This window comes from Hipposideros armiger, unplaced genomic scaffold (assembly GCF_001890085.2).
Source record: "Hipposideros armiger isolate ML-2016 unplaced genomic scaffold, ASM189008v1 scaffold_970, whole genome shotgun sequence".
Lineage (NCBI taxonomy): Eukaryota > Metazoa > Chordata > Mammalia > Chiroptera > Hipposideridae > Hipposideros > Hipposideros armiger.
Genome location: NW_017732320.1, coordinates 174,007 through 188,668, shown reverse-complemented (window position 1 = coordinate 188,668; position 14,662 = coordinate 174,007). Strand labels below are relative to the sequence as shown.

The 14,662-nt window shown below is 59.1% G+C and overlaps 2 long non-coding RNA genes across 2 annotated transcripts; both read left to right on the top strand.

The window, feature by feature from the left end:
- Positions 1 to 5,403: 5,403 nt before the first annotated feature.
- Positions 5,404 to 6,906, top strand: LOC109375572 (uncharacterized). The gene is made up of 3 exons (XR_002122597.1): positions 5,404 to 5,639; positions 6,552 to 6,681; positions 6,791 to 6,906. It is a non-coding gene; the product is annotated as an uncharacterized LOC109375572 (long non-coding RNA).
- Positions 6,907 to 8,797: 1,891 nt separating this feature from the next.
- On the top strand, positions 8,798 to 11,468 carry LOC109375570 (uncharacterized). The gene is made up of 3 exons (XR_002122596.1): positions 8,798 to 10,170; positions 11,083 to 11,212; positions 11,322 to 11,468. It is a non-coding gene; the product is annotated as an uncharacterized LOC109375570 (long non-coding RNA).
- Positions 11,469 to 14,662: the final 3,194 nt, after the last annotated feature.

The following is a 14,662-nucleotide window of genomic DNA, read 5'->3' as shown; positions in this document are numbered from 1 at the left end:
CGTGCAGCTGTTGGCCAGGACTGGGCCACCGGGAGGAGGAAGGCGGTAAATCGTCATGCTTGGAGGCCCCACACGGCCTTTGTTGACATGGCTGGAGTCTGCGTCTGTAATCAAAGCAGCCGGAGGTGATCAGTGACAGAATGGGCACTGTAGCGTTTCAATGAAACTTTATTTACAAAAGCAAGCTGGGGGCCGCTGAGGGCTGGAGGCCTAGGTTTCCCCACCTCTGCTCCGTGGCCCCAGGCCCGTGACTCACCTCCAGTGGATCAGCGGGGACCCCCCGCGGTTACAGGCTACACCCAGGGTGGTGAACCGGACCGGTCCTGAGCCCCGCGAGGCCGTAGGTCGTGCTGTGTGTGCGCGCCTGGTGGGGGCGTGGACACATCTCTGCCAATGGGACACGGAGGTATCCTCGGTCCCAGGGCCGCTGCAGGTCACACGCAGCTGCTGAGGAGGCAGCAGGGATGGGGACAAGGCAGGTGCTGCATTGCAGTCGTGTGGGGCTGGCTGCGAGGAGGGGAGAGGAAACCCTGTGTCCCCGGGCCTCGGTGAGACAGTGACACGGACCTGCAGGCCACAGAGGAAAGGGAGACGGAAGTAGACGCCCGGCCCTGCCACCTGCCCTCGGAAGCCGGCCTTGGGCCCCCGAGCGGCCTTTCAGATGTGCTGTGGGCACACGGCGTCCTGGGCTGCTGGCCACCCTCCCAAGATGCTGACTGAGGGACACAGAGGCCAGGTGGCTGGGCCGAGGTCCGGCTGAGAGCTGCTGCACCCCAAGCCCAGGGCCTCCCAATGCCAGGGGTCCCCTNTCTATCTATCTATCTATCTATCTATCTATCATCTATGATACCTCCTTTGGGTCCTGGGAATAGTCAGGACTCCCCAGAGAAACAGACCCTACGTATATAAGATCTATTAAGAGGAACTGGCTCACGTGACGCTGGACGCTGGGAAGCCTCACGATCTCCTGCCTGCAAGCGGGACACCCAGGAGAGCCGAAGGCGTTTGTGTCGCTCTGCGGGCAGGAGCGGACAGATGTCCCAGTTCGAAGACAGACAGACAGACAGACAGAGAGAAGGCTCCCTCGCCCGCTGTTGCTCCATCCAGGCCTGCAGCAGCGTGCAGGACGAGACGGGGGTGCCCACCCTGGGGAGGGCCATCTGCCTCGCTGAGCGCCTCCATTCAAACGCGGTCCTCACCCAGAAACGCCGCCCTCTCAGAATTATCCACAATCATGCTTCACCAGCTCTCTGGGCCCCCTGCGGCCCTGCCAAGGTGACCGACACAATCCCTGTTGCTTCAGAGAACCCCAAAACACAAACCCTCAGACAAGCGAGACCCTGGCAGACGGCCCGGGTTTTCCCAGCGCGGCGGCGAACGCGTCTCTCCGATTCCCGAGACAGCTCATTCCAAAGACACACTCCAGCTCTCGTTTGAACCCACATATTATCCTCGCACGAGGCCCCTGGAATGTCCGCGACAAGACCCTCAATCGATGGCAGAGTCGGGTCCCTTCTAAGCACACGGCGCGCATCACGGATGAGACTGGGGTGACATTAAGAAGCAATATTGCCAGGGCCGGCCGAGTGGCTCAGTTGGTTAAGAGCTCGCTCAACAGTGTGAGCTCTGAGCAACAGCGGTTCGAGTCCCGGCCCAAGCTGAGCTGCTGCTGAGCTGCCAACAGGTGGCAGGAGGGCTCAGCTTAAAATAAAAAAATAAAATAAAATAAAAGAAGCAATATTCTGAACGTGGCAGGCTCAGGGTTCCCAGGGGCTGGGCAGGGCCAAGGAGACGGATGGTTCAGCCCTGGACAAGACTTAAGGGGCCGGGTCCCTCCGTGTTCGAATCAGAAGCCGCGCGTGTCACCAGCCCCCACTCCACCACCACGAACGGGGTTCCTAGCGGTCCCCCCTGAGTGCGGCCTGCTTCTGTAACCCCGCCCTGTCCTGGTCGCTTATCAACCAAGTTGTCGGGTGAGAATCGTTGCAAACCCCCTCCCCCCCTACCCCAAGCCTTCACACGAGAAAGTCGGGGATGAGATAAGAAGAACTGTTTCCTAATTTGCGAGTATCCGTCCCGGAGGCACGGGACTGACTTACCACGCAGGGCCTGCCGCAGCCACACCCCCACTGACACTGAGGGGACAGCAGGTCCAGAGCCAGCAGCAGGCCCCAGACCGCCCGTGCTGAGCCGCACCGCGTCGGCGGCGGTGCTGTGGCTCAGCGCCGTGTCGTTTCACGGGCGGACACCTATCTGTGCAGCTCGGTTCTGAGGGGAGCCCGTTTATCAGCACGGCACCCCTGCGCCGGCGAAGCCAGACAATGTAATGCTTTTCGTGTGCAATAGCAGAGGAAATTGAGGTTAAGCCATTAGGGTCACGACCTGGTCATGATCAGACACAGCGCTGTTGATGTTGAGACCCGTGTGCAGCCGGCGAGCCCACGCCAGGCCCCCCGCCGGGCACCCGCCGGCACACCCACCTCCTGGTGGCGAGGCCGGCCGAGNCTCGGACAGGACGTCCCCTCTGCAAGCCCAGTGGCCACCGTGGAAGGCAGCCATTCCGTGAGTTTCCTGCGGCTGCTTGAGCCAATGACCGCAAGTGCGGGAGCTCAAAACAATGGAAACATGGTGTCTCCCAGTTCTGAAGGCCGGGAGACCAAAAGCAATGTGTCCGCAGGGCTGGCTCCTCCCGGAGCGAGGCTCAGTGAACCAGCGAGCTCTTTTTTTAAAATAAGACGCATAAACTGTGCATTGAAATGAGACCATCAAACAGGGGAACATTTGAGGCAAATGAGCTTCACTTTTCCACCCGTCTATCTAGACAATCCACCCACCTATCCACCTGTTGTCTGCCTGCCTGCCTGTCTGTCTGTCTATCATCTATCATCCTTACGTTTTAGCAACTTATCTCCTTGTACCGTCTGTCTAGACTTTCCAATGTCTGCCTCCGTCTCCACGTGGCTTCTTCTCTGTGTCTGTGTCTCTCCTCTCTTGTCCTTTACAAGGACACTTGTTACTGGATTTAGGGCCACCCTGATCCCGCTTGGTCTCATCTTAGTTAAATCATCAAACATCGTATTTTCTAACAAGGTCCCGAATTCAGAGGTACTGGGTGGGACATGAATTTGGGAGGGGGGACATACTATTACCCCAAAACTGGGGTGCCGATAACCCAAAACTGGGGTGCCGATAACCCAAAACATCGTTCTAAGACCTGAGTTAGGTCTCCCCCACCCTTTGCGTGGTCCCTCCCAGGAAAAAGATTCATCCTACATCCGTCACGATTATCGTCACGTCCACAAAAGTCCGGGTTCTGGGCTAAGAACCAGGTTGGCGCTAGGTGAGGCCCTACCCGTCCAGGTATGAAGTGTGGCCCCCGATGATGTAGGACGCCTTGGCACTGTCCGGGCAAGGACCCGGGTCAGCCTTGTCCCCTTCGACTCTTCCCTGTCTGCGGGTTGCCCCGTGGACACGGCCCGGCGGTGCGTCGGCTCAACACACAGCTGCAGGCCCCAGCAATTCCGCCCCTAGGCCTAGCCCACGAGCAGCGACACACANAAGGCAGGTGCGTTTCACCCTTGTCACGTTCTGTGTTTGCCAACCTGCAGGGTTGTGAGGCGGATTTGCAGCCCCCAGACCCATGCTCGTGGCGGTGTCCCGGTCACGTGTGTCCCCAGCTGGGCCCGAGACTGCCAACAAGTGTTCGTTTTGCAGTTTCTGTCGTGCCGTGTGTGTGCGCAGTTTTGTGCTTTTTGGGGGGCGACTTTGCTGTTGACTGTCCCCCCGAAGCATAGGACGCGGTGCTGTCTGCTGCCCCTGAGCTCGAGACGCCAGGAGCCGCCGCCGGGCACGACGTACACGGGAAGCTGTGGAACGCGAGGAACCGACGATGCCATAGGCTCCCTCCTGCGAGGTGCCGGACAAGGGAGGGTGGTCGGCGCCTGGGCCTGAGAAACGGCCCGTGTGTCCATGTCGTGAGCGCCTTCCTGCCATCAGCAGTGGGGGCGGCGGGCCCAGAGGAGGGAACACACACAGGGGACGGACGTGGCCCGTTCACACCCAGTCAGGGCAGACAGGCATCGGTTCTCCGTGGGGTCAGAGGGAACCCCACCACTTAACGATGACTGGACAGCAACATGGGGCCAGCCCAGCCCGCTCCCCAAACCCCAAGCCTGTCCACCTGGGTCCTGTCCTGCAGGGGGAGGGCCTTCTGTCCTTCCCCGCACACGGGGGCCCCAGCTGCAGCAACCGGGGGCCTGGGAGGACAGTGCACCCCCAGGAGGGGCAGGAGTGCCGTCCGTGTGGACGTCTGCCCCGGGTACGTGTGGGTGTGCGGACGGCCACACTTCCTCGGCCGCGCCACCAACACCAGTCCCGAACCCGTGCCCTGCACACTGGTGTCAGCGTGACCTGTCACAGCAGCCCCGACCCTGAGAGGTGGGGGGGGGTGCCCGGCCCCAGGGGGTTGCCGGCGGCCACGTTGAAGGTCTTGGGAGCCTCCCTGGCCCCTCTGCCGTCTGTCTTCTCTGCAGCCCTGGGTGGCCCTGTTGTAACTTCGAACCGACAGATGCCCTGGAAAGGAAGCGACACACCCTGCGCGTCCTGCACCCCAGCACCCTCTCTGCCACCCCACCCCGCCCCCCACAATGGGCCGCTGCTTGTCTGCAGAGCTCGTCACCGCAGCAACCTCGAAAAACAAACAGGAACGTGAGTCCCAGAGGCCCAGGCGAGCGGGAGGTTTCACTTCCCTGCTGGAGGCCAGGCTCTGGGGTCCCCGTGGTAAGAGGTGCCCGTGTCAGGAGGACTCGGAAAAGGCCCGCGTTCTTGCCACCCCGTTGTGTTGGCCACGCCTCCTGGTCAAGCAGGTCAAGGAGAGGGACGACACCGGGCGCTCCCGCCGGCACTGTTTGCCGCCGACAGTAGGCGGGGGAGCCCAGTGTCCGTGGATGATGGACAGACAAACTCAGTGGGATTCCGTCCACACGGTGGAGTATTACTCGGCCCTGACAAGGAGGCGTTGCCACTTGCTGCAACGTGGAGGGACGTTGGGTGACACGGTGCTCAGTGAGTGACAGAAGCCAGACACACCTAGGCCACCCAGGGTGTGACTCTATCCACTGTGAAACGGCCCATCCGCAGACACAGGAAGTGGGTGCATGCTGCCAGCGGCTGGGGGCGGGGAGGGGGTGACCGCTCACGGGGACGGGTCTCTTTGGGGGGGAATGCAATGCTCTAGAACCAGAGGTGCTGCTCACACAACATTGTGAATGCGCTAAATGCCCCTGAGGTGTGCAGGGCGAATTGTGTGTTGCGTGAATTTCACCTCCGTGTTTAAAAAGCAGCGTAAGCCAGCCCGGCCCCCGCCCCTGAGAANCAAATCTTCCCCGTGTTGTCCGACCCACGGGGTTCCCAGCTTCGAGGGCTGACTACGAGATGACTCTGCCGGCCGGCGTGTCCGTCTGTCCCACACAAGGTCCAGCTAGCTGCACGGGCTGAGGGTACAGCGCGTGTCCTGACAGCCACGCCCAGGCCACAGTCAGTCACGGAGGCCAACGAGACCTGCGGACCGAAGCGCGTCCCAGCAGGCGGTGGTGTCAGCCTGCAGCCCGGGAGTGGTCCCTGCTTTCCAGAAACGGAAGGTGAGGACGGGGAGCAGAGAAGAACTGCAGTGACTGGGGTGTCTGTGCCGTGTGGGAACCAGTCCCGTCTGCGTGGGTTTCCTGAGGTGGCAGCAAACACAGGAGGACAGGCTGGAATTGAGTCTCTCACAGAGTAACAAGCAGGAATGATTGTCCCCCAGGCCTGGAGGCTGGAGTCCGAGATCCAGTGTCCCAGGGCTGGTCCCCCCCACCGAGGCCTCTCTCCTGGGCGTGCAGACGGCCGTCTGCTCCCCGTGTCCTCACATGGCCGTCCCTCTGTGTGTGTCTGTGTCCTCACCTCCTCTTCTTATAAGGACCCGGTCCTGTTGGATCAGGGCCCACCCTGGTGACCTCATGTCACCTCAGTCACCTCTTTGAAGACCCTACTGCCAAATACGGTCTCCTTCTGGGGGCTGGGACTTCCTCCACAGCAGAGCTTTGTGGGGACACGGTCCGCTCACACCACCGCCCGTGTCTGGCCGACCGGTGCTCTCTCTGCGCCCACACGTGGACGAGGCATCTCATTATCCTCTTGGCTTCCCAGTGAATGAATGATGTAACACTTCCCTACAGGCGCCCAGCGTTTGGCTCTTTCTGCAGACACGACATGTGATGCCCAGCCCTCCACAGGGAGCCCTCAGGGCCTCTGGGCAGAAGGGCTGGGCTTCCTGAATGGGGGAGGCCCCGTGGGCCAGCTTGGAAAGCCGTAAGGTCATGCAAAGCAGATCTTTCTGTTTCCCTGCAGGAAGTGGCGGGGGCCTCAGTCACAGCAGGCTTTCCTGTTTCTCTCAGGGTCGTGGTGATCAGCTTGGGCCCGTTTGTGCGGTGCATTTCCTCGTCAAGGTGGACAAGGTGGGGCTTGCGACACCGGGTCACTCTGTCCTGACTGACGCATGTGACGTATCTTTGCAGACATAAAGAAAGGTGTCAGCTGGCCTAGGACCGTGACGCTCAGAGCGTTATCAGTCAGCAGAAGACGTAACAAGAAACCGTGAAGGGGTTTGCAAATGAGGCAGCTACAGGTCCGGATTTCTACGGCTTGGTGAGGCTCCTTGAACTTGCATTTTTTTTCATTGTTTCCTTTGTCTAAATGCTACAACAGAAAGCTACATTGACCTATAGGACACAAAATATCCTGCTTTCTTTCTTAGAACATGGTGCCATATATATCCGAGGCCTGACAATTAAGTTTGCGAACTCGTCCTAGAAAAACTGCTCCATCCCTCACTGCTGAATGTCACCACAGTCACCTTCGAAGTCCTCCGAGCCTTGGGAAGCTATGCACCGACGCAAGCGCCTAGTCCACCCTTCAAAGCAACTTTGGAACTCTTTTTCTGCAATGGCCATAGAGCTGTCGTCGTATTGCCCTTGATGTCCTGAATGTCATCCAAATGTCTTCCTTTCAATATTTCCTTTATCTTTGGGTAAAGAAAGAAGTCATTGGGGGCCAGATCGGGTGAGTAGGGAGGGTGTTCCAATACAGTTATTTGTTTCCTGGCTAGAAACTCCCTCACAGACAGTGCCGTGTGAGCTGGTGCATTGTCGTGATGCGAGAGCCATGAATTGTTGGCGAAAAGTTCAGGTCATTTTTGTCTAACTTTTTCAAGCAGCCTTTTCTGCACTTCCGAATAGTCAACTTGGTTCACTGTTTGTCCAGTTGGCACAATTTCATAACGAATAATCCTTCTGATAGCAATAAAGGTCAGCAACATCGTTGCAACAAGTTTGCAAACTTCTTTCTCAGACCTCCTATATGATGTCATTATGTTGCAAACCCTGGCACTCATACAATGTCACAAGTCAATTATGTCTCAACAGAACTAAGGAAGAAAAGAAATGAAAAGCTATGTCCACAAAAAGACTCAAGAAAACCACACACAGCCACGTTCCCTCGTGACCGTACCCCCAACCCCTGCTAAGATGAGCTTAGAGGTTGATTGCTCGAGCAGGCGGAGCACGAAGGTCCCCTACTTAGTGGATGACTGTGGGGGTGCCCCTGCCCCCAATTCCTGAGGCCCCTTCCCAGAGCCCCCCTCTGTTGCTGACAGGGTGACAGAGGTTTGGCCACCTCACGGTGGCCCTCGGCGTGTCCATTTCCTGGGCATTACCGTTCCCTGGGGCATGGGGAGGCCCTGTGTGTCCCCACAGACATAAGTCGAATCCAAGGGGCAGCTGATCCAAGGGGTTCAGCCTGAGGAGCAAGCTCAGGGTGGACATTGGATTAGGGGGGGCCTCATGGGTAACACAGCAGAGGTTTGGGGGGCCGGTTGGGCCCCGGGAGTTGGGCACGGCTGGGTGAGTGCCACAGTGAGCCCTGAGCAAGGTCCGGGGACCAGATGTCAGCCAGGCGGGTTGATGGTGACTTCTATGTGTCACGTTGGTCAGGCCGCCGTGCGCAGACATGTGGTCAAACAGCAGTCGAGGTGCTGCTGTGAGGGCGTTTATTTATTTTTTTTTGGATGAGTGTCGCATTTAAATCGGGGGACGTGGAGTGAAGCCATAATGTGGGTGGGCCTCGTCCCATCCGTTGAAGGCGTGCCTAGCGCCAAGGCTGACCTGCTCTGAGGACGAGGGACGTCTGCCCGCAGACGGCCTTTGGCCTCGAGCTGCCACATCGGCTCTTCCAGGGTCTCCGGCCTGCTGGCCTGCCCTGCGGGGTTCGGACTTGACAGCTCCGTAGTCACGTGGGTCAGTTCCTTAACGCCTCTGTCTGTCTGTGTGTCTGTCTGTCTCTCTCTCTCTATCTATCCCCCTGCCAAATCCATCTGTGTATGTATGTACATATGTGTGTGTATGTGTGTCTGTCTATCATCCATCTATCATGTGTCTCATGTCATCTATCATCTATCTATCATCTTACCTAACTACCTATCATCTATCTATAAGCTAGCTATGTTTGAACCTATCAATCATCATCTATCATCTGTTTATATCTATCTACTTATTACCTATCTTCTATGTGTCTATCATCTGTATCATCTATCAACTATCTATCATCTATCTATCTATCTATCATCTATGTATTATCTATCATCATCTATCTATCATCTATCTATCTATCATGTATCTATCATCATCTATCTATCTATCTATCTATCTATCTATCNGTCCCCTGGGGCCTCCGGAGGGAGCGTGGCCCTGGGACAGCGTGGCGGCAGCCTCCTGGCCTCCAGGACGGGGGCGGGTGGGTCCCTGCAGTTGAAGCCCTGCTGTGTGGGCCTCTGTCCCGCCTCCCTAGGGAATGAACACGGAACGCTTTCACTGCACATTCTAAAATAATTTCAAGATCGACAGCTAGTATTTTAAGTTACAAGAGATGCAAACGGTTTCCGACACGCTGTGACATGACTACGTAAAACTGCAGCTGGTGGGAACCGTGCTCAGGGTCTCGGGCGGGCTGTGGACGGTGTGGGTCGACGCCTGTCGCGTGGCTGGGCTGGGCAGGGGCTGCTTGTGAACATGGGGGACCCCGCGCTGTTCATTTCTCGGCCGGAAACGCGCGTTTCGTGTGCCTTGTGCTCCTGGGCCCTGACCGCAGCGTCGCCTGCGGTGTTTTGTTTCGACGGTGTGACACAACGCGGTGACGACAGAAGCCGGTGAGCGCAGACACCTGTTGGGTTTCCTGCGCTGTGAGGCCCCCTGCACGTTCAAGGGCCGCTTCTCACTAAAGGGCCGTGGAGCCAAGCGACACACGTGCCTTATCCACGTGGATACACAACCATCGGGCCTAAAAGTGAAAACAGGATTCCGGGCCGGTGCTTCCTGGACGAGGTGACCCCCGGTCACGGCGTCCTGCCCCGTTTAGGGAAGGGGACGTCCCTACCCCTCGTGCATCTGCAGAGTCGGACCCACAGCCCACGCACGGGCCTCCTGGAGGCGGACACAGGACCCTCTGGGTTCGGGGCACCTGGGCTGAATAATAAGAAGGTGGCAGTTCCCCTTGTGTGGGGACCTGGGGAGCCCCAGAGTAGGAGGTGTCCTGGGCGCGGGGGTGCTTGTTTTTATTCACCCAAACTTGGAGAGATTGCATTTGAACCGTAGAAGGTCTGAACACTGATCCAAACAACTAAATCGGACAGCGGGGGGGGGGCGATGAGTGAAGGACTTCCAAGCGTAGGTGGCTGCGCCGTGAGGGCCCCCTTGACCCGTAGGGGATCTGAACGTTGCTCGTCCTGAAAACAAACGTGGTGTTTGGTGACTGTCGGTTGAGGGCGGGGGGTGTGTCCACAGCCTACAAGGAAATCGCGGAGGCCTCAGGCCTGCCTGCAAATCTTCCCCGTGTTGTCCGACCCACGGGGTTCCCAGCTTCGAGGGCTGACTACGAGATGACTCTGCCGGCCGGCGTGTCCGTCTGTCCCACACAAGGTCCAGCTAGCTGCACGGGCTGAGGGTACAGCGCGTGTCCTGACAGCCACGCCCAGGCCACAGTCAGTCACGGAGGCCAACGAGACCTGCGGACCGAAGCGCGTCCCAGCAGGCGGTGGTGTCAGCCTGCAGCCCGGGAGTGGTCCCTGCTTTCCAGAAACGGAAGGTGAGGACGGGGAGCAGAGAAGAACTGCAGTGACTGGGGTGTCTGTGCCGTGTGGGAACCAGTCCCGTCTGCGTGGGTTTCCTGAGGCGGCAGCAAACACAGGAGGACAGGCTGGAATTGAGTCTCTCACAGAGTAACAAGCAGGAATGATTGTCCCCCAGGCCTGGAGGCTGGAGTCCGAGATCCAGTGTCCCAGGGCTGGTCCCCCCCACCGAGGCCTCTCTCCTGGGCGTGCAGACGGCCGTCTGCTCCCCGTGTCCTCACATGGCCGTCCCTCTGTGTGTGTCTGTGTCCTCACCTCCTCTTCTTATAAGGACCCGGTCCTGTTGGATCAGGGCCCACCCTGGTGACCTCATGTCACCTCAGTCACCTCTTTGAAGACCCTACTGCCAAATACGGTCTCCTTCTGGGGGCTGGGACTTCCTCCACAGCAGAGCTTTGTGGGGACACGGTCCGCTCACACCACCGCCCGTGTCTGGCCGACCGGTGCTCTCTCTGCGCCCACACGTGGACGAGGCATCTCATTATCCTCTTGGCTTCCCAGTGAATGAATGATGTAACACTTCCCTACAGGCGCCCAGCGTTTGGCTCTTTCTGCAGACACGACATGTGATGCCCAGCCCTCCACAGGGAGCCCTCAGGGCCTCTGGGCAGAAGGGCTGGGCTTCCTGAATGGGGGAGGCCCCGTGGGCCAGCTTGGAAAGCCGTAAGGTCATGCAAAGCAGATCTTTCTGTTTCCCTGCAGGAAGTGGCGGGGGCCTCAGTCACAGCAGGCTTTCCTGTTTCTCTCACGGTCGTGGTGATCAGCTTGGGCCCGTTTGTGCGGTGCATTTCCTCGTCAAGGTGGACAAGGTGGGGCTTGCGACACCGGGTCACTCTGTCCTGACTGACGCATGTGACGTATCTTTGCAGACATAAAGAAAGGTGTCAGCTGGCCTAGGACCGTGACGCTCAGAGCGTTATCAGTCAGCAGAAGACGTAACAAGAAACCGTGAAGGGGTTTGCAAATGAGGCAGCTACAGGTCCGGATTTCTACGGCTTGGTGAGGCTCCTTGAACTTGCATTTTTTTTCATTGTTTCCTTTGTCTAAATGCTACAACAGAAAGCTACATTGACCTATAGGACACAAAATATCCTGCTTTCTTTCTTAGAACATGGTGCCATATATATCCGAGGCCTGACAATTAAGTTTGCGAACTCGTCCTAGAAAAACTGCTCCATCCCTCACTGCTGAATGTCACCACAGTCACCTTCGAAGTCCTCCGAGCCTTGGGAAACTATGCACCGACGCAAGCGCCTAGTCCACCCTTCAAAGCAACTTTGGAACTCTTTTTCTGCAATGGCCATAGAGCTGTCGTCGTATTGCCCTTGATGTCCTGAATGTCATCCAAATGTCTTCCTTTCAATATTTCCTTTANAGAGCCATGCAAAGCAAGAGAGAAAACTCTAGGATTTCCTTTCTTTCTCTTTTTTTCCTTTAGGGAGAAATGACCTCTGAGGAGGGTAGAAACCTGCCAGGGGACACGGCCCTTCTGCAGAGTGAGGGACGTGGTGATGGTGGCATGTCTCTGCTGCGTGGGTAAGTCAACCGGGCAGTTCTGTCTGCTCCCCTAAAAGTTCTCCTCAATCCAGGTGCCCCTAAGCAGGCACGTGGCTTTGAAGGTTGGTGTTCACGGCGGGTCCTGCCCCGCCGGCCTGTCCCCGACCTGCTGGCCTGTCCCTGACCTTCCGGCCCGTCCCTGTCCGTGTGTTCGTTTGGGGAGCAGCTGCCCGGACGATGGGAACCTGGGGCAAGCTCGCTCACAGCCCCCCCTTGACAATTTTTAGATCCGCGTCGGAGGAGCTAAGTCACGGCCAACGCAAGCCCCACAGAGGGACAGGGACCTTTAACATAAGTGCGTGGTCATTTTTGGGTCCTGTTTCTAAAGGGTGGCATTCCCACTGCAAGACACGGGCGGAAATGCCGCCGGGAGAGGGCCCAGGGCGTTGGTTTCCTGTGGCTGCTGTGAGCCGGTGGCTGGAAGGCGCCACGTCCATCGACGGCGGGAGGCCAGCCGGGAGGGTCGCAGGGGCCGGCCCAGGCTCAGGTCCCCGTGTGGCCGGGCGGGCGGGTGGCGCTCCTTTGGGAGGTCCCGTTTGCTTTTGCGTAGCTTCGGGGGCCACTCACGCCCGGTCACGAGGCTGCAAACAGCTGCAGAGTGTCCTGTCTGTCTGACTGTCTGCGTCCCGCCTTCCTCTTCCTCCCGATAGGTCACTGGGCGCCCACCCGGACCCCCAGGGTCACCTGCCCATCTGAGGGTTGGCCGACCAGCGGCCCCGATCCCACGGGCCACCTCAAGTCCCCCTTCGCCAAGGAGCAAAACACGGTCACAGGTTCTGGGGTTCAGGATGGGGACGTCCTTCCATGGGTGGGGCCACGCTGAACCCATTGCAGACCCAGGGAGGACACGCAGTGAGAATTGTGGGGGGGGTGCCCGTGTCCCCCAGAGGACAATTAGCAGGAAGCATCCAGGGGCCTGAGAGCAACGTGGGCGCAGGGCTTGGGGGCCTTGGGCTGACAGGGGCCTGAGGAACAGGGACAAAGCTGCTCAGACCTCTGGGAATGCTGCTCTGAAATGGGGGTGCAGACAGTTCCTCCACCTCCCGATGCCCATTGCTTTGGGAGTGCCCCCCAAACCGGGATGTGTGGGTCACACGGCAGTCGCCTTTCTCACCGGGCGGTGAACGGGTGAACAGAGCGTTTAGTCCTCGGCCTTCAAAGCCGGGGAAACTGTGGCACCTGCCACAGCAGGCATGGACCCCGAGGACACGTGTGCGCCGTGACACACGCCAGGCGCTCGGGGACAACTCCTGTGAGACCCTGGAGGAGTCACATTCCAGAGACAGGAAGTAGGTTGGGGGGTGCGGGGCTGGGGGAGGGGCGGGGCGCTCGTGGGTCACGGGGACCGAGCCCCAGCTTTGGGGGGGCGGCGGCACAGCTGCAGATGTGAGGGACAGCGCAGTGGCTTGAGACGTCGGTGCTTCAAGTTTACGAAGAGAGCAGGTCTCCCGCTGAGGGCTGTCACCGGAAAAGTAAGGTGAGGGCGCAGAACCCAAAGCAGAAAGCAGCGAGCTGGCTCCCCTCGGGTGGAAAGCAGGGAATTTCGGTGCTGACTGCCGGGCAGCCGCTCGGGGCCGTGCCGTGCCGAGAGCAGGACGCTGCCCACACAGACCTGGGTCTTTCCTGCTCAGGGGCTGCCCTGCGACGCTGGGGCGCTGCTTCTGGGCTGTGCAGCGGCCTCAGGAGACCACGGGGGTCCTTGCCGATGCCCGAGACGGGTGGGGGGACAAGGGACAGGGCCTGAATGGGGGTCGGGGGCCAGGAGCAGCCCCGAGTTCACAGGTCAAGCCAGGCTCCGAGGGACGTGTCGGTGCCGCCGTGTCCCCAGCAGACCGTGGTTTGTGGGTCTGGGGGCCGCCCCTGCCCCTGCCCTGCGAGTCCCCTCACAAGCTCAGCCTCAGGGACGAGCCAGTCACCGCTCNAGGACGCCGGCACAGGCGTTTTTAACGTGTAACGTTCAGAGGCACTTTGCATATTCACAATAAGTGCAACCACCAGCCCTGTCTGGTTCCAGAACTTTCTGTCCCCCCCAAGGAGACGCGTCCCCATGAGCCGTCACCGCCACGCCCTCCCCCAGCCCCCTGACAGCACACAGCACCCACTTCCTGTCTGTGGATGGGCTTCTCCTGGACGTTTCACGTCAACGGACTCACACACTGGGCGGCCGTGGGTGTCTGTCACTCCCTGAGCACCGTGTCCCCAAGGTCCCTCCACGCGGTGGCGAGTGTCACAGCCCCGTCCTTTTCAGGGCCGAGTAATATTCCACGGTGTGGCTGGATCCTGTGTGCGTATCCGTCCCCCGGCTGATGGACATTTCGGTCGTTTCCTGTCATGAATGGTGCCCTAAGATAAACATGCACATAGGAACTTTTGGATTGAATACCTTGTTTTCGATCCTGGGGGCCGCCCTCCCAGAAGTGAGATTGCTGGGTCATACGGTAACCGCTGGTGCACATTTTGTGGAACTACCAGCTTCTGCTCCAAAGCGGCTGCACTGTTTTGCGTCCCACCTGCCGTGCACGGGGTTCTGGTCCCCCACCGCCTCGCCCACGCTTCCTGGTTTGCCTCTGACACCCCAGGACCGGCTGCACTGTCGACAAGGTGCGGGCTCTGGGAGGCTAAGCGGCTCCCTCGGCAGAGGTCCCAGGGGACAGGACGAGAAAGACACGTGTCCCCAGCCCCCAGAGCCATCTGCACATGCCCGGTGTCGGCCCACTCTGGTTGACCAGGATATTCTAGGCCCTTCCGTCTGGGAGACGCACCCCATCCTGTCCCCAGCATACGGAGGTGACAAACCCTCGGATCGGGTCACGGCGCACCCTCCGTGGTGTCAGGGCTTGCTGTGGCGACTCCGCCGGTGGGGACCCTGCCGACCTCACTCGCTCCCAGGCC